We start from the raw sequence: 25,836 nt of genomic DNA, 5'->3' as shown, positions 1-25,836 counted from the left end.
GCAGGGCAGGTTTTCAAAGAAGAAATTATTGGCATCTCTCTCTCTCTTTTTTTTTTTAACCATTTAAAAAAATATTTATTTTTGCTACGTTGGGTCTTCATTGCTGTGCACGGGCGGGCTTTCTCTAGTTGCAGTGAGCGGGGGCTGCTCTTCATTGAGGTGCACAGGCTTCTCATTGCGGTGGCTTCTCGTTGCAGAGCATGGACTCCAGGCACACAGGCTTCAGTAGTTGTAGCACAAGGGCTCAGTAGTTGTGGCTCGTGGCCTCTAGAGTGCAGGCTCAGTAGTTGGGGTGCACGGGCTTAGTTGCTCCATGGCATGTGGGATCTTCCCGGACCAGGGCTTGAACCCATGTCCCCTGCATTGGCAGGCAGATTCTTAACCGCTGTGCCACCAGGGCAGTCCCTATTGGCTGGCATCTCTTGTATACATCATTAATAATTTTATTTTTTATATGTAATATGAGTAATTACAGAGTAAAGAAAGGGTTCTTCTTTTTAGTCTGACCATGTCTTTCATTCTACCTGTGAATTATGTGAGCACATCTCTCCTCTCTTGATAGTGGTAACTTCAGTGAGTGATCATAGAATGAGATCATGTTGACTTCTAGATAGAACCCCCTTAAATAAATCTATATTTAAGGTTTACTTATTAATTTTATATTAAATGTTATCAAATGAAGACTTTAATTCTACCTCTTAAAATTAAATATGACATTTATTTCACATTTTAAAATAATTAAGTCCATTCATGTTAACATAGACTTTTTTTTTTTTTTTTTTTTTTTTTTTGCTGTACGCGGGCCTCTCACTGTTGTGGCCTCTCCCATTGAGGAGCACAGGCTCCGGACACGCAGGCTCAGCGGCCATGGCTCATGGGCCCAGCTGCTCCGCGGCATGTGGGATCTTTCCAGACCGGGGCACAAACCCATGTCCCCTGCATCGGCAGGCGGACTCTCAACCACTGCGCCACCAGGGAAGCCCATAACATAGACATTATTTGACATTTTAAAATAAATAATTACATTCATGTCATATAGATTTTAAAACCTATTTTAGGATTTAATTCTTGTCCTTTGTACATTTATAGAGTCACTTCCTGTATAATTTTAAAATCTGAATTCCTCTTAGCATGCAGAATAAATAGATTATGATATACTGAAGGGCTAAGCTTCACTGTCTTGTGTCAGATTAATCCCTCATATATAGGTCATCACTTGTACTGACAGAAATATGGCTGCAATTCAGCAAAAAAGTGCAGTGGATAAGTTTTTTTATGTAGGATGAATCCTATGCTTCTTGACTGGTTGTTGTATAATTCTCCAAAGAAACGAACAAACAAACAAACCTCCATGATTTGAAAAAAAAAAAAAAAATGGTGATTATTTAACTAGGATTATAGTTTCTAGATTATTAAAATATGGGAAATATTGTTACTTCTGAAAATTAGCTCTTTTTTGGAGTTATTTTAATGAGGTAGCAGATCTTAATGTACTTCTTTCAGAGACTTCAAGGTCATATTGTAAAGTAAAACTGTGTGTTACATACATACTTATAAAATCATGGTAAAATACACATAACATAAAATGTATCATCTTAACCGTTTTTAAGTGTACAGTTCAGTAGTATTAAGTATATTCACATTATTGTATTGCCAATCTTCAGAACTTTTTTGTCTTGCAAAACTGAAACTCTATACCATTAAACAGCTCCTCCTGATTTCCGCTGCGTCCTAGTCCCTGGCAACCACTATTCTACTTTCTGTTTCTATGATTTTGACTACTCTAGATACCTCATATAACTGAAATCACACAGTATTTGTCTTTTTGTGACTGGCTTCTTTCACTTAGCATAATGTCCTCAAGGTTCATCTATGCTGTAGCGTGTGTCAGAATTTTCCTTCCTTTTTAAGACTGAGTATTCCATTGTATATACATACATACCACATTTTGTTTATCCATCCTTTGGTGGGACACTTGGGCTACTTTCACCTTTTGGCTATTATAAATAATGCTGCTATGAACATGGGTGTACAGATACGTATACCAGAAAAGGAATTGCTGGACGATATAGTACTGTTTTTAATCTTTTTTAGGAACTGCTATGCTGTCTTCCATAGTGGCTGCACCATTTTACATTCCTACCTGTAGTACACAAGGGTTCCAGTTCTTCCACATCCTTGCTGACATTTACTTTCTTTTTCGTCCTTAATAGCCATCCTAATGTGGTGAAGTGGTATCTCATTGTGGTTTTGGCTTGCATTTCCCTAATGATTAGTGATGTTGAGTATCTTTTCATGTGATTACTGGCCATTTGTATATCTTCTTTGGAGAAATGTTTATTCAGGTTCTTTGCCCATTTTTCAACTGGGTTGTGTTTTTGTTGCTGTAGAAGTTCTTATAAGATATATGATTTGCGAATTTTTTCTCTCATTCCATAAGTTGCTTTTTCACTCTGTTGATAATGTCCTTTGATGAACAAAACGTTTTAAATTCTGATGTAGTCCAATTTATTTATTTTTACCTTTGTTGCCTGTACTTTTGGTGTCACATCCAAGAAGTCATTGCCAAATCTAATGTACTGAGGCTTTTCCCTATGTTTTATTCTAAGAGTTTTACATAAATTAGGTGTTATGTTTTGGTCTTTGATCTATTTTTAGTTAATTTTTATATATGGTGCAGGTAAGGGTCCAACTTCATTCTTTGGCATGTGGATATACAATTTTCCCAATACTAAAATCACTTGATTGTATCTCTGAGGGTTTATATCTGGGTTGTCCATTCTATTCCATTGGTCTGTATGTCTTTACATACTTTAAAATAATATAGTTAATAAAGTTTTAGAATATAACATCACTTGTAAATTTGATAGTCCTTGTCTTTACTAACATGTCGATAGTTGGTAGGAAGCAAATATATTATCAGTTTTGGTTATTTGGCTTTTTAGTGAAAGCAAACCATTTAGAAACAGGTATGCCAAACAGTTTATTTTGGTAATCAGGCACAATGTCATCACTAATATGAGTTACTGTGGAACTTTTTGGGGATCTGAGAATGTCACAGAATAGTTGAAAAAGCTCATGCATATGTTCCTGAAGGAGAAAATGTGAACCTGTCAGTGCTAGTGCAGATGCTACGTAGCTGTTCTTGTTTGTGCCTCTATTCTCACTTTAGAGCAGTGGAAGTTCATTCATCATCCTTCCCGTCTGTAGCAGAGCAGAAATATCAATTTATTGGAATATTTAATAAATACCCCCAGGTTCACAACATTTTGAAAGCACAACATTTGTAAATCATGGACACTCTTGAAGATGTCATGTATAACATATTCTTATTACTGTCTAAACTTGGTTTTCTACATATTTGAGTTAATTTTTGCAGAGGCATGTGACGTGGGAAAAATGGGAAATTTATCTAAGAACTAAATTTTGTTTAATTTTCACCTAGATAACTGGCAAACCTACCATCATCATCATTGTATAGAACAAAATAATTTTATTTATATCCATATTTTATCTTAATATTTCATTTAAAGTTTTACTTTTTAGTATGAACTATGGTTTGCTCACAAAGGACCTAGAAACAGTACTGAACTTTTCTACCAGTCTCTAGACAGTGGCCAAATAAACAAAAGGATATGGTAGATCAGAAAATGTGTTTTGTATTTCTGGTTAATGACTATTTACTAAAAAATCTGGAGAAATTGTTGCAATCTTGACAAAGCCATGTTTTTCTCAATATAATGTTTTCTTTAAAAAATCAGTTAACTTTTGATTATTATGCTAAAGAAAGATAGGAATATTAAAAAGAAAATTCGCCGGTAACTTTTCATCTCTTTTTAGTATGGTTCAGGTACTATGTATTACTAAAACTTTTCCAGAGCATATTGAAAAATCTAATTTGGGTTTCACCTCCTTTCTGTATTGTACCCTCTGGTAGTGGTACAGAGGAATAGGAAGTAGGGAGAAAAATCCGAAGTATAAAAGAGTTCAATCTAATTAACTCTTAACTATAAGATTTAAATATATAATGTACCTCATATACAATATTTGAAAAAGATGTTGATTATTGTAGACATTTACAGTTGTAAAATATGTGCTACCTGCTAATGAATGGGGATCAAGAACTGTGAAGGGTCTGAGATTTTTACCCTACTTGCAAGACAACAAGTTATCAAACTTCAGTTTCATGCTGGTAGAAGACATGAGACTCTGGGTCAGAGACAAAAGAGAGTTTATTACTTACACCAATAGTTGCTAGAGTATCAACATTTTTTTGCAGGGTGGGCAATGGTTTCCTAAGTCCCATTCCCACAGGGTGATGTGAAGAGGGCCAGGTGACAGTTGCACACTCATTGGGCTCTGTAAAGAGTAGGAACTCTGAGCTTAGGGAATTCAAACCTTTTATAACAGGTTGTAAGCATATTGCTCCAGAAGGAGATAGTATCTGTGTACCAAGGGGCAGTCAGTGCCTCATTATCAGTAATTCAAGAGACCCATGGAAAATTGTCTTCCAACAATGGGCCTGGGCTGAACTTTTCACTTAATAAATACTTTATTCATCATGCAAATTAATAATATAAACAGTATCACAAGAGGAGATATTTAAAATACTTGGGAGAACCAAGTTTAAATATCCTACTTTTGAAGCACCTAATAATGTACAATTTAAGGAACTTCAAAAATTTAAAGACTTTTACTTAAGATGACTTTGCTGTTATGCTGCATGTTTTTGAAACTAATAAAACTTTACTTTGAAAATACTCTGAATTTAAATGTTTTAACTAATTCATGTTATCTCTCCTCTTTTTAATTCATATAGGGAGATTTTAATCTATATCAGGCCATGAAAAAGTTTAGATGTGAAAAATGCGGGTTTTTTAAAAATAAAAAAACAAGTTTCGTATTTATACCAAACCGAAGTGAACCATTCTGAGAGAACCACCATCTCCGATTTCCTGAAAGTAAACAAATAGAAACAAATTAAAATCATGTTTAAGCAGAGAGTAAAAAATAATTGACTTAATATTTATATCTTTAATATTCTTAATTCAAATATTTAAAAACAGTGAAATAAAACAAATAGTTTAAAATGAATTGTATATGTGTAAACAAGAGAACTGTGTATTTATCTTACTCTTAAAATTTTGCAAGAGTGTTTATAAAAATCAGTGAAGAGAAATAGCATATGAAGCATAAGACATTAAAGAAGGAAGGATAAGATGTTAGTTGAAATTTGGAAGCATCTGAAATGTTGCAAACTGTGGGTCTTCGTTTGTGATTCCACCTATTTGATTTTATTTTTAAGATTTATTATTTATTTTTATTTTATTTACTTTTGCTGTGTCGGGTCTTAGTTGTGGCACATGGGATCTTCATTGAGGCATGCAGGCTCCAGGGTGCGTGGGCTATGTAGTTGTGGCGCACGGGGTCCAGAGCACGTGGATTCTCTAGTTTGTGGCCCGCAGGCTCTAGTCGAGTTGCGCGAGCTCAGTAGTTGTGGCACACGGGCTTAGTTGCCCCACGGCATGTGGGATCTTAGTTCCCTGACCAGGGATCAAACCCACATCCCCTGCATTGGAAGGCGGATTCTCTACCACTGGACCACTGGGAAAGTCCCCACCTATTTGATTTTACGATACTGTCTGTTCTAAAAGGTCCCATGTAGCATATATATATTTTTTTAATTAATTAATTTGTTTATTTTTGCTCTGTTGGGTCTTCGTTGCTGTGCGCGGGCTTTCTCTAGTTGCAGTGAGTGGGGGCTACTCTTCGATGTGGTGCACAGGCTTCTCGTTGCGGTGACTTCTCTTGTTGTGGAGCATGGGCTCTAGGCACGTGGGCTTCAGTAGTTGTGGCACGTGGGCTCAGTAGTTGTTGCTCCACAGCATGTGGGATCTTCCCAGACCAGGGATTGAACCTGTGTCCCCTGCATTGGCAGGTGGATTCTTAACTACTGTGCCACCAGGGAAGTCCCAAGTATATATTTCTTAATTTTGATGTTTTACTGAGTATTTAATAGTGGCTCTTGAGATAATGGTTCATAGAAAAGATCATGTGTTTATAAGCCCTTTATAAAACTGTATGAAGCTACAAAGAGATACTAACAAGAATCTCATCCATTTCCCATTTCTTATTCTTTCTGTCTTTCACCTCTCCCCACCAACCCTATCAAGTATAGAAAAACAAAGGATTTTATGATAGGATTCTGAAGTTGGAGAGTGTTTAAATGTAAGACTAAATGTGAGTAATTTTATTTGAAAAAACAATACAGTGGGGACATATTTGAAAGTTTGGAGATAACCTAATTAGAGTTGAAATGGTAAAGGGGAAAGGTAAAGAGAGTAGGCATGATGGTTAATATTTAAACTAACATGTCATAACTGGAGACATTTCTCTTATTAAAAATTATTTAAAATTTTATTCCTTAAGCTATATCTTGAAAGTTCTTTTTACTAAGAGAAGCCTTTCAGTAAGTCATTACCTTATTCTATTTTAAGTAGTCATATCTCAAAGAAAACAGGTGTGGGGCTGGCAGGTAAGGGAAACTTGTATGTATGCATGTGCCTGTGGATCCTGATTTACACACACACACACACACACACACACACACACACACACACACACACACACACACACACACACACACACACACACACACACACACCCCACCCCCCCCCAACCTGGAAAAACAAGTAACATGAAGAATGAGTAATTTAATATTGCCTGAGGCTTGTGTGTGTGCTGGCAAGTTCAGGGGTTTTAGGTAGCTTTTAATTTAAAAACAAAAAACGTAAGCACTGATATTTTAAAAATATTAAGCTCCATCTCTTGGTTTATAAGCTGCTATACAAAATCTATTTCCTGTACCACTAGAATGGTCAAGAAACCTGGATTTAGCTTTTGGTCTTGTACACTGACTGACAGAGATCCTAGGTAAATTATTTTATTTTCCTAATATCTGGTTATAATCGTTGCTGGAAGGCCAGACTTTGCATACCCAAGAAGTGTCATCTGGTTCAGCCATATTCTTGATGTTCTTTGGTGCCTTCTATCTAGGCCTTAAAGCCTGTCTTACGTTAGGACTTACATTTAAAAAAGTAAAAATCATAGAATTAACTTCTCAGTGATCTCCCAGGACTTACATTTTTTTTTCCTTTGAAGGATTTCCTTTAAAATCCATTTTATTTTTAAAAGACTTACTTCTAGACATTTCCAGGGTTTCCATGACTGTGTATTCCATGCTAAATAACCGTAACTTGTACCCTATTTACCTTAGAGGAATATTTTAATGAGTAATGCAATAATGTATTTTGTATGCTCAATTATATAATCATTATTAAAGATAAATTATATTCATTAAATAAAATTTGAAACACAGAAATGTACTAAAATTTACCCACAGTACCACCAGTCATATAAAACTATGGTTTAATGTGTATTTGCTTCCTGTCACTTTTTTCCACATATATGTTTTACTTATTTTTTTAAACACAGCTGAAAGCATATTGTATGTGCAGTTCTGTACATACAGTAAGTCCCCTGCATACAAACGAGTTCCATTCTGAGAGTGAGTTCTTAAGCCCAATTTGTTTGTAAGTCCAATAAAGTTAGCCTAGGTACCCAACTAACACACTTGGCTATACAGTACTGTACCGTAATAGGTTTATGATACTTTTCACACAAATAATACATAAAGAATAAACACAAAAAATAAAACATTTTTAATCTTACAGTACAGTAACCTGGAAAGTACAGTAGTACAGTACAACAGCTGGCATACAGGGGCTGGCATCAAGTGAACAGGCAAGAAGAGTTATTGACTGGAGGAGGGAGAGGAGGTGGGAGAGGTAGAGTTGAGGGATCATCAGCAATAGGAGATGGAGGGCAAGATGCAATTTCACTCACGCCTGACGTTGATGGCACAGGTTCTGGTTCCTTGCTGAATTCAATTCTATCTACCCTGTTGAATAAACGATCCAGTGATGTCTGGGTAGTAGCTCTTTTTTTCTTGTCATAGATGACACTGTAGCACTGGATTGCATTTTGAACGGCTGCTGCAACCTTTGTGTACTGTTCTATGTTTCCATCCTGTGCCTCAAAAACTAACAGTGCCTCCTCAAAGAAAATCCCCTTGCCATTTCCAGTGTTGTGAATCTCTTCGGGTGTTCAGTTACTTCTTCTTCCTCTTGTCTCTCTTTGTCCTTTATCTGGGCCTCCAATTCTATCAGGTCCTCATTAGTAAGCTCCTCCTGTTGCACAGTAGATTCCATTGTTATTGCCTGGCGCTTCTTAGCAGCACCAGCTATGTCACCACTCCTTTTAAGGCTTGCTTCTGGACATCCTGGGCTTGAGATAAAGATACTGTACTACTGTACTCTATATAATACAGTACAATAAAGTACACAAAAGCACAACCACTTGTAGAGGATACACGCACGTGACAATGTACTCCAGACATGTGAACTAACTTATGTGATTGGACGTGCAAACGCACATTCGCATCTTTGAAAGTTTGCAACTTGAAGGTTCATGTGTAGGAGACTTACTGTATTTGGCTTTTGAGTTTTTTGGCCTTACTTTAAACACTTCTCAATGCTCCCACAGAGTCTTTGTTTTCAGTGGCTAAATTTTATTATATTAATTACTATAGCTTTACTTAACCATTCCTTTTTTTGGTTAAATTTATATTGTTCCCAATTTCTTCTTTTTATAAATAACCCTATGATAGACATTCTTAGGCTTGAAGTTTTTTCTGTGTTTAGGATTATTTCCTTGGTATAGAGCTGTAGAAATAGAATTATTGCACCAAAGTTTATGAAATTTTAGGCTTCTGGATAAACACTCTAGAATTGATAGTTTTGCTTTGTTTCTTTCCTAGTTTGGGAGGAAGTGATTTTGTTTGGTAACCGGAAGTGGTGGTTTCAACAGAGGTCGATCTTCATTTTATTACGTGCTGAAATTGTGCTTACCCTTGACTGAATGCTACATGTTAATTCTTGTGATAATTTACTTCAACAAAAGGGTTTTCCCCAGGCTCTCATTTGATTTCTGCATACAGTTAAGTACATATTCTGAGTCACACCCTATTGCTGTTACCTAATGTTGGGTGATACCAGGTAACTTTTTTTGAAATGTACACAGACTTTTTTTTTTGCCTTATGGGGGGCCTCTCACTGTTGTGGCCTCTCCCGTTGTGGAGCACAGGCTCCGGACGCGCAGGCTCAGTGGCCATGGTTCACGGGCCCAGCCGCTCCGCGGCATGTGGGATTTTCCTGGACTGGGGCACGAACCCGTGTCCCCTGCATCGGCAGGTGGACGCTCAACCACTGCGCCACCAGGAAAGCCCCGTACCCAGACTTTGTAAGCAGATTCTACAGACAAGTTAAGGTTTGCTTTGCTACAAAGTAGATTTTGACATGTTGCTCATTTAATTAATATAAATACCCTTTTTTAATATACTAAATGATCATCTCATTAATTAATGTTCGGTTTCCCCTGTGTTACTGATGGTCTCTCATAAAGTTTCTGATTTGGCTCAACAGTAATTAAATCCCAGAAGTATGCTATTTTAGAGACAGAAGAAACCTTGAAGTTTTCTAATCTGAAATTCTTTCATTTTACAGTTGAGGAAACTGAGGCTCATGTGGGATAAGTGTCTTGTCCAAAGTCACTCACTTAGTGGCAGAGTTGGGATTAGAATTAAGTTATTTCCCTCTCTAGTACTTTCCTCACTTTTTTATGCCTAACAACATGTGTTCCACAGGCTGTTTTATGATTAACTCCGATGATTGCCTATTCTTGTCATTTAACGGATGCCATAGTTCACCTCTATACAACAGGAGAAGCTTTCCTGATAAAGTTGTCAAGTTATTCAAGTTTCACTGTTGAATATTAACTCTCCTTTTCACATATTTGGTATCATATAGCAATTTCTTCTTAATCAGCATTCCAGAGTTGTGGTGCTTGATGTTCTTTCTAGAAAATGAAATCTCACTGACTACAGTCTAGCGCTTGCCAAAGGCTAGCTTGAGGTTTTTCTGGTACTTATGAGAGACAAGTTTGTAGATAAGCTAACTAACTTTCCAACTACTTCTGTGTTAAGTAAACAATCAGAAAGGAATGTACTTAGAACATGTCATCTCACCTTTCCACAGAATTGTCTTCACTGAATTATTATTCAGTGTAATTCCCTCAGCATTTATAGAAGATTTATAATAAAAACATCATGTGAATAGGATTTTTGTCTTTTTCAAAACCCTACATGAAGACATGTTTAGTTTGTTTTTCAGTTCTCTAACACAGTTTTTTTTTTTTTCTTTTTTTTTTGCGGTACGCAGGCCTCTCACTGTTGTGGCCTCTCCCGTTGCGGAGCACAGGCTCCGGACGCTCAGGCTCAGCGGCCATGGCTCACGGGGCCAGCCGCTCTGCGGCATGTGGGATCTTCCCGGACCGGGGCACAAACCTGTGTCCCCTGCATTGGCAGGCGGACTCTCAACCACTGCGCCACCAGGGAAGCCCTCTAACACAGTTTTTGAGTGTGAGATCCAGTGCTAGAAAAATGTTTCTATCCAGAAGAATTTACCATTTGCATACTTTAAAAAAGTGAGTCAATAAAAGCAATAATAATGAGCAGTGTTTTGGAGTTAATAAAATCCTTTCGCATTACCTAATTTAACATATCAATCCCATCATGTTAGTAAGTATAACTATTTTCATTTTGCAAATTAGGGAATAGGTATAAAGAAGTGTGTGGCAGGGGGAGATCAGCCAAGATGGCAGAAGAGAAAGACCCTGAGCTCACCTTCTCTCATGGGCACACCAAAATTACAACTATTTACAGAAAAACTGTTGATGAAAAAGACCAGAACCTACCAGGAAAGATCTTCTACAACTAAAGATATAAAGGAGTAACTACCGTGAGATGGGCAGGAGGAATGGAGTTGCGGTATAGTCAAGTTCCATACCTCGAGGTGGGCACCCCACAAACAGGAGGATAATTACAATTGCAGACGTTCTTCCTAAAGGACTGAGAGCTCTGAGCCCCATATCGGGCTCCCTAGCCCGAGGAGCCTGTGCCGGGAAGACAAGCCCCAACAAGGGCAGAAGCAGTTATTTGAAAGGAGCCTGGATTAGACCAACCTGGTGATCTTAGAGAGTCTTCCAGAGAGGCAAGAGGCAACTAGAGGTCATCCTGGGGACACAGAAACTGGTGGCAGCCATTTTGGGGAACTTATTCTACCACATGGACACTGGTGCTGGCAAGCACCATTTTGGAATTCTCCCTCTAGCTTATTAACCTCAGGACCCAGCCTGGCCTCTGCCCAACAGCATGTAGGCACCAGTAAGTACTGTGACGCTTCAGGCCAAGCAATTAACTGGGCGGGGACACAGCCCCACCCACCAGCAGACAGGCTATCTTAAGACCCCCTGAGCCCACAGCTGCTCCTGGACATGGCCCTGCCCACCAAGGTCCAGGACTCAGTCCCACACACCATCTTGTAGGCACTAAACCCGGGAACCCCCCAGGGCCTTGCAGCCAGAGATCCTGGGAACCAGCCTCATCCATCAGCATGCGAACACCAGCTCCAGGGCAACAACAGCTAGGCAGCCTGTGGAACCAGCCTGCCCACCAGCAGGGCAGCACCAGCCCCCAGCTCCGCCCACCAGCAGGTCAACACAAGTTTCCAGACACCCCGGACACTGCAGCCAGCTTTGTCAGGAACAGGCCGCACCCACCAGCAGTCTGACACCAGCTCTGGGACCCCTGGGCCCTGCAGCCAGACCCCAGGATTTGGCTCAGCATGGGCTGGCATTAGCTCCAGGACCTAGTTTCATCCACTAGTGGGTGGGCACCAGCCCCAGGATTTTCTGGACCCAGACTCCAGCCTCCAGTGAGCTAGTACTCACCCTGGGCGCATAGCCAGCTGCCTTGTGACAGAGCCCTGCCAACCAGCAGTTGGCAGCTTTCACACAAGGCAGGGCTTGGCAACCAACTGGACCAGGGACCAACCAAGCCTACCAGACCACTCACATTAGTCAGCCTACTACAATAGAAGGGGCCACACAGCTCATGTAGGGGACACCCCTAGAGCATATAGCTCTGGTGACGAGAGGGAAGTGCACTGCTGGGATTCATAGGACATCTCCTACAAAAAGGCACTTCTTCAAGGACAGGAAATGTAACCAACCTACCAGATACATAGAAATAAAACAGCAAGTTAGGCAAAATGGGGCAGCAGAGGAACGTGTTCCAAATAACAAAACAAGATAAAACCCCAAAAGAAGAACTAAGTGGAGATAGGCAGTCTCCCTGAGAAGGAGTTCAGTATAATGATTGTAAAGGTGATCAAATAACTTGGGAGAAAAATGGACACACAGAGCGAGAAGTTGATTAGAGTTGGAAAATATAAAGAACAACCAACCAGAGATGAAGAATACAATAGTGAAATGAAAAATACACTAGAAGGAATCAGTGGTAGACTAAATGATACTGAGGAACAGGTCAGTAGCTGGAGGACAGGATAGTGGAAACCAATGACGCAGAACAGAAAAAAAAAAAAAGAATTAAAAGAAACGAGGACAGTTTAAGAGACCTCTGGGCAACATTAAGCATACTAACGTTTGAATAATAGGGGTCCCAGAAGGAGAAGAGTGAAAGAGTCCGAGAACATGTTTGAAGATGTAATTGCTGAAAATTGCCCTAACCTGGGAAAGGAGATAGATATCCAAGTCCTGGCAACACAGAGTCCTAAACAGGATCAACACACACCAAGAGACATTGTAATTAATATGTCAAAAATTAAAGATAAAGACAGAATATTAAAAGCAGCAAGGGAAGAGCAACAAGTTACATGCAAAGGAACTCCCATAAAGCTGTCAGCTGACTTTTCAGCAAAAATTCTTCAGGCCAGAAGGGAGTGGCATGATATATTTAAAGTGATGAAAAGGAAGAGCTTACAACCAAGAATACTCTATCTGGCAAGGCGCTCATTCATATTTGATGGTGAGATCAAAAGTTTTACAGACACACAAAAGCTAAAAGAGTTCAGCACCACCAAACCAGCTTTACAAGATATGTTAAAGTAAAAAAGAAAAGGCCAAAGAAACATGAAAATTACAAAAAGGAAAAAGCTCATCGGTAAAGGCAAACATACAGTAAAAGTAGAAAACCAACCATGTACAAGGTAGTAGGAAAGTTAAAAAACAAAAATAGTGAAATCATCTATATCCACAATAAGCAGTTAATGGATACACAAAACAATTCGATGTAAAACGTAGCATCACGAAAAGTAATTGTGAGAGGAGGAGAGTACAAATGTAGGGTTGTTAAAATGTGTTTGAAATTAAGAGATCAGCAACTTAAATAAATGTATATGTAAAGAGATTGCTATATATAAACCTCCTGGTAACCACAAACCAAAAATCTATAATAAATACACAAAAAAAGAGAAAGGAATCCAAGCGTAACACTAAAGATAGTCATTAAATCACAAGAAAATAGAACAAAGAAGAAGAAAGGAACAAAGAGAAAAGACAAAAACAACCCAAAACCAATTAACAAAGTGGCAGTAAGAATGTATATATAGATAATTACTTTAATTATAAATAGGCTAAATACCCCAATCAAAAGACAGAGTGGCTGAATGGATACAAACAAGACCTATATATGTGCCACTTACCAGAGACTCACTTTAGATCTAAAGACACACACAGACTGAAAGTGAGAGGATGGAAAAAGTTTATCCTGTGCAAATGGTGATCAAAAGAAAGCCAGGGTAGAAATAAATATATCAGACAAAATAGACTTTAAGACAAAGACTGTTACACAAGAAGATATAACAATTGTAAATAAATATGCACCCAATATAGGAGCACCTAAATACATAAAGCAAATATTAACAGACATAAAGGGAGAAATGAACAGTAATACAATACTAGTAGGGGACTTTAACCCCCCATCTACATCAATAGATTGTGCAAACAGAAAATCAATAAGGAACCAGTGACCTTAAATGACACATTTAGACCAGATGGGCTTAATTGATATATATATATAACATTCCACCCAAAAGCAGCAGAATATACATTCTTTTCAAATGCACATGGGACATGCTCCAGGATGGATCACAGGCTAGGCCACAAAACAAGCCTTGGTAAATTTAGGAAACTTGAAATCACATTAAGCAGATTTTCTGACCACAACACTATGAGACTAGGAATCAACTACAAGGAAAAAATACAAATACACAGACATGTGGAGGCTAGCAATATGCTACTAAACAACCAATGGATCACTGAAGAAATCAAAGAGTAAATGAAAAAATACCTGGAGACAAATGAAAATGAAAATACAACAATCCAAAATCTATGGGATGCAACAAAAACAGTTGTAAGAGGGAAATTTATAGTGATGCAAGCTTACTGCAGAAAATAAGAAAAATGTGAAATAAACCTAGCCTTACACCTAAAGTAACTAGAAAAAAACCAAACAAAACCCAGTTAGTAGAAGAAAAGAAATTATAAATATCAAAGCAGAAATACATGAAATAGAGACTAAAAAACAATAGAAAGATCAATGAACCTAAGAGATCGTTCTATAAAAAGATAAATAGAATTGATAAACCTTTAGCTAGGCTCATTGAGAGAAAAAGGGAGAGAGCCCAAATCAATAAAATCAGAAATGAAAAAGGAAAAGTTGCAACCAACACCACAGAAATACAAAGGATCATAGAGATTAATATGAACAACTATTTGCTTATAAAATGGACAACCTAGAAGAAATGGACAAATTCCTAGAAAGGTACAATCTCCCAAGACTGAACCAGGAACAAACAGAAAATATGAATGGACAGTTATCAGTAATGAAATTGAATCAGTAATATTGATAATAATAAGGAAAAAAAAACTCCCAATAAACAAACATCCAGGACCAGATGTCTTCACAGGTGAATTCTACCAAACATGGAGAGAAGAGTTAACACCTGTCATTCTAAACTATTTTGAAAAATTGCTGAGGAAAGAATGCTTCTGAACTCATTCTATGAGGCCAGCATCATCCTGATACCAAAACCAGACAAAGATACTACACAAAAAGAGGAAACTATAGGCCGATATCACTGGTGAACATAGATGCAAAAATGCTCAACAAAATACTAGCAAACTGAATTCAACAATACATTAAAAGGATCATACACCATGATCAAGTGGGATTTATCCCAGGAATGCAAAGATGGTTCAATATCCACAAATCAATCAGTGTGATACATCACATTAACAAACTGAAGAGTAAAAACCATATGATCATCTCAATAGATGCAGAAAAAGCTTTTGACAAAATTCAACATCCATTTATGGTAGAAGTGGGTATAGAGGGAATATACCTCAACATAATAAAGGTCGTATATGATAAGCCCACAGCTGACATCTTACTCAACGGTGAAAAGCTGAAAGCATTTTCTCTAAGATTAGGAACAAGACAAGGATGCCCACTCTTGCCAGTTTCATTCAACATAGTATTAGAAGTCCCAGAATTAGACAAGCAAAAGAAAAAGAATCCAAATTGGAAAGGAAGAAGTAAAATTGTCACTGTCTGCAGATGACATGATACTATACCTAGAAAATCCTTAAGATGCTACCAAAAAATTACTAGAGCTCATCAATAAATTTCGTAAAGTTCCAGGATAGAAAATTAATACACAAAAATCTGTTGCATTTCTATACACTAACAACAAAATATCAGAAAGAGAAATTAAGGAAACATCCCATTTATAGTAAAAAAAAAAAAAAAAAAAAAAAGAAAAAGAAAAAGAAAAAAAAAACCTAGGAATAAACTTACCTAAGGAGGTAAAAGTCCTGTACTTGGATAACTGTAAGACACTGATGAAAGAAATTGAATAAAACACAAACAGATGTAAAGATATACCATTTTCCAGACTCATAGACATAGAGAACAAACTAGTGGTTATCAGTGGGGAGAGGGAAGGGGGTGGGACAAGATAAGGGTAAGGGATTAAGAGTTAAAAACTACTATATATATAAAATAAATAAGCTACAAGAATACATTGTACAACATAGGAAATATAGCCAATATTTTATAATAACTATAAATGGAATATAACTGTTAAAAATTGTGAATCACTATGTTGTACACCTGAAACATATTATACATCAACTATACCTTAATAAGAAAAAGGTATGCCTTTTTCATGGATTGGAAGAATTAATATTGTTAAAATGACCACACTTACTACCCAAGGCAGTCTGCAGTTCAGTGCAATCCCTATCAAATTGCCAGTGGCATTTTTCACAGAACTAGAACAAATAATTTAAAAACTTATATGGAAACACAAAAGACCCTAAATATCCAAAACAATCTTGAGAAAGAACAGAGTTGGAGGTATCACTCTCCCTGACTTCAGGCTCTACTACAAAGGTACAGTAATCAAAACAGTATGTACTCACAGCAATCAAAATTCATCACCATTGCTATTTATTTACTAAGAGATTGAATGTGCTGCCAGTAACACTCAGTGAGGTTGCTGATGATCATGGAATCCTGGAATACATATAACCTTTAAAAATTGAGAATCACTATATTGTACACCTGTAACTTATATAGTATTGTACTTCAACTATACTTCAATTAAAAAATGAAAAAAAAAGTATGGTACTGGCACAGAAACAGATCAGTGGAACAGAATAAAGATATCAGAAATAAACCCACACACTACTGTCAATTAATCTACAACAAAAGAGGCAAGAATATGCAATGGAGAAAAGAGAGTTGCTTCAATAAGTGGTGCTGGGAAAGCTACATGTAAAAGAATGAAATTAGAACATTTTTCTCACACCATATACGAAAATAAACTCAAAATGGAATAAAGACCTAAATTTAAGACCAGAATCCATAAAACTCCTAGAAGAAAACATAGGCAGAACACTCTTTGACATAAATTGTAGCAATATTTTTTTTGGATCTGTCTCCTAAGGCAAAGAAACAAAAGGAAAAATAAACAAATAGGACTCAATTAAACTTAAAAGCTTTTGCACAGCAAAGGAAACCATTGACAAAAAGAGAAGATAGCCTATGGAATGGGAGAAAATATTTGCAAATGATATGACCGATAAAGGGTTAATATCGAAAATATATGTACAGCTCCTACGACTCATTATCAAAACAAATAAATAACCCGTAAAAAATGGGCAGAAGACCTGAATAGACATTTTTCCAAAGAAGACATACAGATGGCCAAAAGGCACCCAAAAAGATGCTCAACATCACTAAGCATCACAGAAATGAAAAAGCCACAATGAGATATTACCTCTCATCTTTTAGAATGGCTATCATTAAAGGACCACAAATAAGAAATGTTGGTGAGGATGTAGAGAAAAGGGGACCTTGTACACTGTTGGTGGAAATTCAAATTGGTGCAGACACTGTGGAAAACATTATGGAGGTTGCTGAAAAAACTAAAAATAGAACTACCATATGATCCAGCAATTCCATTCTTGGGTATATATATCTGAAGAAAACGAAAACAAATTCAAAAGGATACCTGTACTCCAATGTTCATAGCAGCATTATTTACAATAGTGAAGATATGGAAGCAATCTTAAGTGTCCATCAGCAGATGAATTGGTAAATAAGGTGTGGTATATACAATGGAATACTACTCAGCCATAACAGAGAATGAAATTTTGCCATTTGCAGCAACATGGATGGACTTGGAGGGTATTATGCTAAATGAAATAAGTCAGAGAGAAAGACAAATACTGTATGATATCACTTATGTATGGAATCTAAAAAATGCAACAAACTAGTGAATAAAACAAAAAAGAAGTAGACTCATGGATATAGAGAACAACCAATGGTTACCAGTGGGGAAAGGGAATGGAGGGAGGGGCAATATAATGGTACAAACTATTATGTATAAAATAAGCTGCAAGGATATATTGTACAACACAGGGAATATAACCAATATTTTATAGTAACTATAAATAGAGTATAATCTTCTAAAAATAAATTTACTTATTTATTTATTTTTGGCTGTGTAGGGTCTTTGTTGCTGCGCACAGGCTTTCTCTAGTTGCGGAGAGCGGGGGCTACTCTTCGTTGTGGTACATGGGCTTCTCATTGCGGTGGCTTCTCTTGTTGCAGATCACGGGCTCTAGGTGCACAGGCTTCAGTAGTTGTGGCACACGGGCTCAGTAGTTGTGGCTCGCAGACTCTAGAGCACGGGCTCAGTAGTTGGGGCACATGGGCTTAGTTATTCCACAGCATGTGGGATCTTCCTGGACAGGGCTCGAACCCATGTCCCCTGCATTGGCAGGTAGATTCTTGACCACTGAGCCACCAGGGAAGTCCCAAGAGTATAATCTTTAAAAATTGTGAATCACTATGTTGTGCGCCTGAAACTTATATAATATTGTATATCAGCTCTACCTCAATTAAAAGGAAGTTGTGTGGCAGTGAGAAAGCAGTGGAATAAAACTGGAACTGAGATATTTTGTTTATAAATCCCATAATATTTCTATTACACCATTTGCCTCCCAAAGTATGCCTCTTTCCCTTTTTTGCCTCAGACTCACCAAATTCAGAGCTAAACTCAATTTTAATTTGAGTAATACAGCCCAGATATTCAACAACCTCTCTTACTTTGCAACTTTTAATTGATTTTTGCTTTGTATAATTTTACTTTAGATATTGTTTATGAAATAATTTTGGGAATTTCCTCAAATCTTTCAAAAAGTAGATGAGATAAATTGGTTTATATCTATGAAAACTGATCACTGTGTTATGGCTGTGTTCACACTTCTGTTTTTTTAACTAATGTTTTATGTAACTCATCTCTTTAGGTGATATGTTGATACATTTTAAAACATATAAAAAATCGGGCTTCCCTGGTGGCACAGTGGTTGAGAGTGTCTGCCGATGCAGGGGACGTGGGTTCGTGCCCTGGTCCGGGAAGATCCCACATGCCGCGGAGCGGCTGGGCCCGTGAGCCATGGCCGCTGAGCCTGTGCGTCCGGAGCCTGTGCTGTGCAACGGGAGAGGCCACAACAGTGAGAGGCCCACGCACTGCAAAAAAAAAAAAAAGAAATCATTCTTTGGAGGAAACAAGTATGAGAATAGTTTATCACTTATTCCATCTCAACAAATATTTCAGGCTGTTGTCATCCATCAAGTAGATTAATACACTTTGCGATAGAAGGATCAGTGAACACAAAAATTGATATTTTTTATCACATTTTTAGAAATTACATACTTCTACTCCAGTTATATAAGGTGCTCTTTATTAATGTGGATAATTATCAATTTGTAAATATTGGGGATATTTCTGTTTGTATACATATATACACTCTATTCTATCTGTACTACTCTCTTCTGGCTAGGCTCAACCCTCCTGAGTGATTCTAAGGACAGAAAGAGCAATATAAGTAGCAAATTGCTGTATCTGTCATAATTCCACATTAAAAAGAATGGGTTTCTACCATTTCCAAAATTCCAAACAGTATGCCAGTGAGTAGTACAGCAAGACAAATTAGATGTAAAACTTCATGATTTGTTACCTACTTGTCCATGACCAGAGTCAGTGGTAGGGAACAAGAGGTATGCTCCATACCTAGAAACTCATTCCAACATGCAACCCAAGGTAGCATCTTTAAAATGTATTGACTAAAGTTTAACAGAGAACTCACATTCTTTCCCTCAGTTTTTGTCATTAGCAGAAATCCCTGCCAGAATCTTCCCTGGAGCTAGCTAGACCCCTAGTGGTTTCATTTTTTTTTCTTTTGTTTTTAAATTTTGGTGAAATATACATAAAATTTACCATTTTAACTATTCATGACTTTTTCTAATTTGTTTTTTCTTCATTGTGGCTGACTCTTAACTGTAACTCAGTTAAGATCTGTTTAAATATGTTTTTCAAAATACTTCTGGAGAAAGTGGGCAAGAATCTTCTTAAAGTGTACCACATCCATCAGAGAACAGTCTACGAAATTGCAGGGCACCTGAGGTTAATAAGATCACTGTGAAGATGGTTTATAAGTTGTAAAAGTGAGGACGAATTAATATTTTCTTATTGCAGGGGGAAAATGCCAGAACATTTTTTGTTTTCATGAAGACTAATATTAATTTTTCTTCAGATGGTAGTTATTTCAAATTAAGACATGGTAACATAATTCTCTTTTCATGTTTTTCGACAAAAGAGAATGTGAACAGGGAAATATGAAGGACAAACTTTTTCTTGAAAAGTTGTAAAGAGGCAGTAATGTATGCTATTAGAGAAAAATATTTACTGTAGTAATTAAGGTTTGACAGCAAGCTAATTCAAAGCATCAGAGAACTTTACATCTGGATTTCTCTATATATTCCGCAGAGGATTTTACCCAAAGAATTTTTCTTAGAATTAAAGTCCATATTCTGATGAGCCTAAGGCTAGGTCATGGTTAAAATAAGCAGTAATTAAAAATAGTGTCACTCCTTACTTTAACTGTAAACTATTTTTAGGCCTGAGCAGAATATGAACTTTAAGAAAATTGTTTGGCTAAAATTCCTCTGGGGTTGATGGAAATAGATAGGTAGATAGGTAATCTGTAATAATATAATATATGTTATGTATAATATATATATACACATTTATATAATGGAACACTTAAGATTTGTGCATTTAATTGTACATTTTATAAGGGGAGGGGAAGAGTTATAAATAAACATTAAACTCCAGTTAATGATATGCATGCTAAAGTGGCTTAAAGGGGTGAAGTGTACAGATGTCTGAAACTTACTTCAAAATATATCAAAATATAAGATGGTTGATAGAAGGACGGGTTGATGGATAGATATATGATAAAGCAATTACTATGAAACATTAACTGTAGAATCTAGGTAGTAGTTTTGTGCATGTTTATTGTCAAAGTCTTAACAACTTTTCTGTATACTTGAAATTTTTTATAATAAAATATTGGAAAAAATAGTGTTAGTGATAAGATACCTAAATAGTTCTAGTAGATCTACTTTGGTTCAATTAATATTTATTGACATATTGACACCTCTAGTATGCCAAGTGATATAACAGGTATTAGGGATATATAATGACTCAAGACTCTCAGGTGGAGAGTAGTAGGAGATGAAATTGGAGAGGAGGACATAGGTTGGGTAATGGAGAGTCTTATATACCATAATAAGGAGCTTGGCCTTTATCCTATGGGGTTTTAGGCAGGGGAATTATAGGTAGATCACTCTTGTAGCTTTTTGGAGGCTATATTTGAGGTAGTGGTGGTAGTGGTGGGGATAGACTAAAGATAATGATATCAGTTAGGAAGCAGTATACCAGGTACAGAAAATTAAGATCTGAATTACAGTGGGGCTAGGTTCTAGAAATATTTAGGAGCAATCAACAGAACTTGATGATTGGTTTGATTAGCTGTAGGTGGGTTGTAGGAAATCAAGAATCATATAAATAACCACATAAGAGAAGGATCAAGTTTGGAGCCTGAGGATAAAACGATGAGTTTGGTTTTAGATATGTTATGTTTCAGATATGTGAAAGTAACCAGGTTAGGTCCAAGATGGAGTCATTCATGCTAAGCCCCATGTCAGCCAACCTAAACTAAGCTTCTGCGCTTGGCTCTTCTAGAAAAGGAAGGTCTAGGTCAATGAATCAGTGCCTGCCTGCTCAGCACAAGTTACCTAAGACTTCCCTTTGCAACATGTAAGGAAAGTAACCTGCTTTAACCAATCAGCAAATGCCCAGTATAACTTCCTTGTTCCTGCTCACTTTGGTCTATAAAATCTCTTACTTTGAGCAATTCAGAGCTCCTTTCTGTCTACTAGATTGGATGTTGCCAACTTCATGAATCATTGAATAAAAGCTTGTTATGTCAATATATTTTCTCTGGAAATTTTTCTTTTAACAGATATTTTCTAGTCAAAGAGATATTTATTCATTCATTTGTACCTATGTTATTTGACAAATATTGACCACAGAATTCCATGCCTGCTGTTAATGATAAGATGGTGAGCAAAATGGACATAAATAATGCCTTTAAGAAACATAGTCTAGAGGGAAGAGATATGGGGACATATGTATATGTATAACTGGTTCACTTTGTTATAAAGCAGAAACTAACACACGATTGTAAAGCAGTTATACTCCAATGAAGATGTTAAAAAAGAAAAGAAACAGTCTATGGGAGAGACAATTAAATCAGAAGGGATAATAAAGAGTGATCTTTCTGGTGATAGGAGAAGCAAAGGATGCTGTGGAACTTCATAGAAGGGACAGCTATCTTAGTCTGTCAGTGGCTTGCAGGAGCAGGATGTATCAGTGTGAAGCTTTGGATGAAGCCTGGGCTGAAGATACCAATTAATGTGTTTCTGCTGCTGATTCCTGACAGTTGATAAAAATGTCAAGGGATAATATATAGAATTTAAAGAAGAAAAGGCTAGAGGCAAGTAAAAAGTTATAGAAGGAGATGAAATAACAAGGTAGAAGAACTAGTTGAGTGTAGTATGATGGAAGTTAAATGTTTCAAGATAAAAAACAAAGTCAAGGGTGTTAAATAGTATAGAGACCTGTGATGAGTTAGGCATAATTTATCCATTGGGTTTGGCAGTTCAGAGGTCATTGGTGACTAAGTGAAAGCAGTTTCAGTGAACTGATGTTTAGTTAAAACAAAAAAAAGTTAATCTTTAGGGGCCAAGATTTTTAACATAAGAAAAAAAAAACTACAAGGAAAAAAACACACAAATAAATGAAATAAACCCCTCTTCATCCTAATTTTAAATTGGAAATATCAGTTAAAACTTTTTTTTCCTTTTAAAAATATGTATTTGTGTTCACTGAAAAAGCCTAAAAGCTATAACTCTAGAGAAATAGTAGATTCCAAGTCTAAGGCAGGGAATATATGAGTCAGGTACATGCTGCACCATAAAAGTAAGGCAGCTGCCAAAGGCTAATTGGGTCATATCAAAAGGAGAAAGGAGCCGACATGAAGGGAAACAATTGGAGAGTCAAAACTGATAATGACTACAGGGGATTGGAGTGCATCAAGCATCTAAAAATCCACAGGTTCTTAAAGATTTTTAACACACACACACATACACACACACTTACTCTCTCATTGGATGTGTGGAGGTGGCTAGGGCAACAATTCATAACTCTAAACAAGGAGTTGGCAGGCTATGGCTTATGACCCCAATCCAGTCCACCTCCTATTGTTGTAAGGCCTGAGAGCCAAGAAGAGTTTTTAAATTTTAAGTAGCTGGAAAAAAATCAAAAGAATATTTCATAATGTGAAGATTACATGAAATTCAAATTTTCAGTATTCATAAATAAAGTTTTATTGGAACATAGACATCCTTATTCATTTAAGCATTGTCTATGGTTGCTTATTTGCTATAATGACAGAGTTGAATCATTGTGACAGAGACTACATTGTCTGCAAAGCCTAAAATATTTACTATCTGGCCCTTTATGGAAAAAGTTTGCTGATCTCTGCTTTGAACATTGATAAATAAAAGGAAAGAATCAAGCATTTATCCTACCTTTTTTAAACTTCCTTTCATGAAAACCAAATAGTTGATGGAGGACAAATTTTTTTACAGAAGAATTGCAAGTAATAAATACAGGTGAAATGACAGACTTAGAAAATCCCTATTTTTGAATCCCCCATGAAAAAATTGTTAGGCAGTGTTCACCAATGTATTTTAAAACCACCAAGTAAAAGTTTGATGGGGAATTTTAAGTGGAGGAATCAGATACCGTCTGAATCTGTTGGTCAATTATAACATCACTAAAACTTGGGGCAACCAAATATTTATGTACCTCATGATATGATGTAAAAAACTGCCTAGAAAGCTGCACTTTAAGCAAGAAAATGGATTAAAATACAAGTGTATAGGAAATAACAGGGGACAGAAGAACAATTTAAATGAGCAATCTATCAACCAAACCCAGAATATGAAGCATTATATAGAATAAATGACCTGGTTTCTCTAAGGAATGAACTATGTAAATGGATTAGACATAAATGTGAAAGGCAAAAGCTTTAATAACAGAATAATATCAGTATAACACTGGGAGGAGGGAAGGACATCTTAAGACATAAAAAACATACCATAAAGGAAAAGGTGGTACATTCTTATCTTTAATGTGGTTGAATTTCTCTTTAACAACCATAAAGACAGGGACAATACAAGCAACAAATAGGGAGAAGTTACTTAACAAAGGATTAGTTCCAGAATATGTAAAGAACTCCTCCAAATCAGTGAGAAAAAGGCAAAGAACCCAATAAAAATGAGTGAAAGATAGGAATAGGCGTTTCTAGAAAGAAGAAACAAATAACCAGAAACATATGAACATATGTGTAACCTTATTATTAATTAGGCAAGTGCAAATTAGAATCTCAACAAGAAACTATTTCACAGATACTAGGAATGGCAAAAAAGTTGAAATACGAATGTTAAATCTAAGTGTTAGATTGTAGAGCAATGGAATCCCTTACACTTCGCTGGTGGAAATATAAATTGGTAAAACTACTTCGGGAAAAATTTGGAATTATTTATTAAAATTTAAGATATGCATTACCTATCACCAAAAATTGTTCTTGGGGATATACCCTAGTGATATGTAGAAAAATGTTCATAGCAGCACTGTTTGTAATAGAAAAAGCTAGAAACCACCTAAATGTCCATCAGCAGTAGAGTACATGAATAAATTATGATATTCATCCAGTGGAATACAATAGGCAATGGAAATGAATAAACTTACACCTATACACATCAGCATGGATCTATTTCCAAAACATAGTATTGAATGAAAAAAGCATGTAACACAAAGAATGCACTATGTTTTTGTTTATATGATGTTTAGAAATAAGTAAAACTAAATATCATGTTATTTAGGAATGTAGCCACATACAGGGAAACTATAAAGACAAACAAGGGAACAATTAACATAAAATTTAAGACTGTGAGAGTAGGTAGACGGATAGGAATGTACTTGGGGAGGAGCACCCGGAAAACTTAAAATGTATGAGTAATATTAATTATCATCTCTAGATAGTGTAATTATAGGTGATTTTAATTTTCTTATTTTCCTGCTTTCCATATTTCTATATTGTGGTTTTTAGAGAGGCAGTGTTCTGTAGGGGTTTCTCTGGAGCAGTGTTTCTCAACTGGAGGTGATTTTACCATTCTCCTCCACGAAGGAGACACTTGGCAATGTCTGGAGATGTTACTTGATTGTCACGACTGAGGTGGGGCAACTACTAGCATCTAGTAGGTAGTGGCCAAGTATGCTGCTAATGTTTAATCCTACAATGCACCGGATGGCACCTCCAAAACAAAGAATTACCTGGCCCAACATGTCAGTAGCTCTGAGGTTGAGAACCCTGGTCCAGAGCCAGACTGTTAGGGATTGAATTCCAGCTGTACACCTTACAAGCTGTGTGACTGTGGGGAAGTTACTTAATCTCTGTGTCTGTTTTGTTGTCTATAAAATGGGACTAATAGTAGAATCCACCTCATAGGGTTGTGAGAATTAACTTAAACATTTAAAGTACTGAGTATATGCCTAGTATACTAGGCACTTGATAAATATTAGCATTAATTATTTTATTATTTACAATTTTTATTTCTTATTGAATACATTCAATTGATTAGAGAAATATGTTGATAAAGTTATTATAGTAAAAGAAAATTATACAAAGACACACAAAACCCTACTTTAAAATGTAGCATATGAAAGTTTTACATGAGAAAGAACTTTGCAAGCAATAATGACAGGATGTTACAATCTGTGTTTTATCTGTGCTTAATAATAATTCCTAAAC

General features: G+C 36.6%; 1 protein-coding gene across 5 annotated transcripts in view; it reads right to left on the bottom strand.

The window, feature by feature from the left end:
* Window positions 1–4,214: 4,214 nt before the first annotated feature.
* The window catches only part of WDPCP (WD repeat containing planar cell polarity effector), a 384,215-nt gene continuing 362,593 nt past the window's right edge, over window positions 4,215–25,836 (bottom strand). For all 5 annotated transcript variants that reach the window (XM_073791318.1, XM_073791321.1, XM_073791322.1 and 2 more), the window contains one exon: window positions 4,215–4,955. The gene's annotated coding sequence lies outside the window, so the exon portion shown is untranslated. The remainder of the gene's footprint in view (window positions 4,956–25,836) is intronic.

Source organism: Tursiops truncatus, chromosome 14 (assembly GCF_011762595.2).
Source record: "Tursiops truncatus isolate mTurTru1 chromosome 14, mTurTru1.mat.Y, whole genome shotgun sequence".
Classification (NCBI taxonomy): Eukaryota; Metazoa; Chordata; class Mammalia; order Artiodactyla; family Delphinidae; genus Tursiops; species Tursiops truncatus.
Note: the sequence above shows the minus strand (reverse complement) of the source record. Positions and strands in the feature narration are given on the sequence as shown.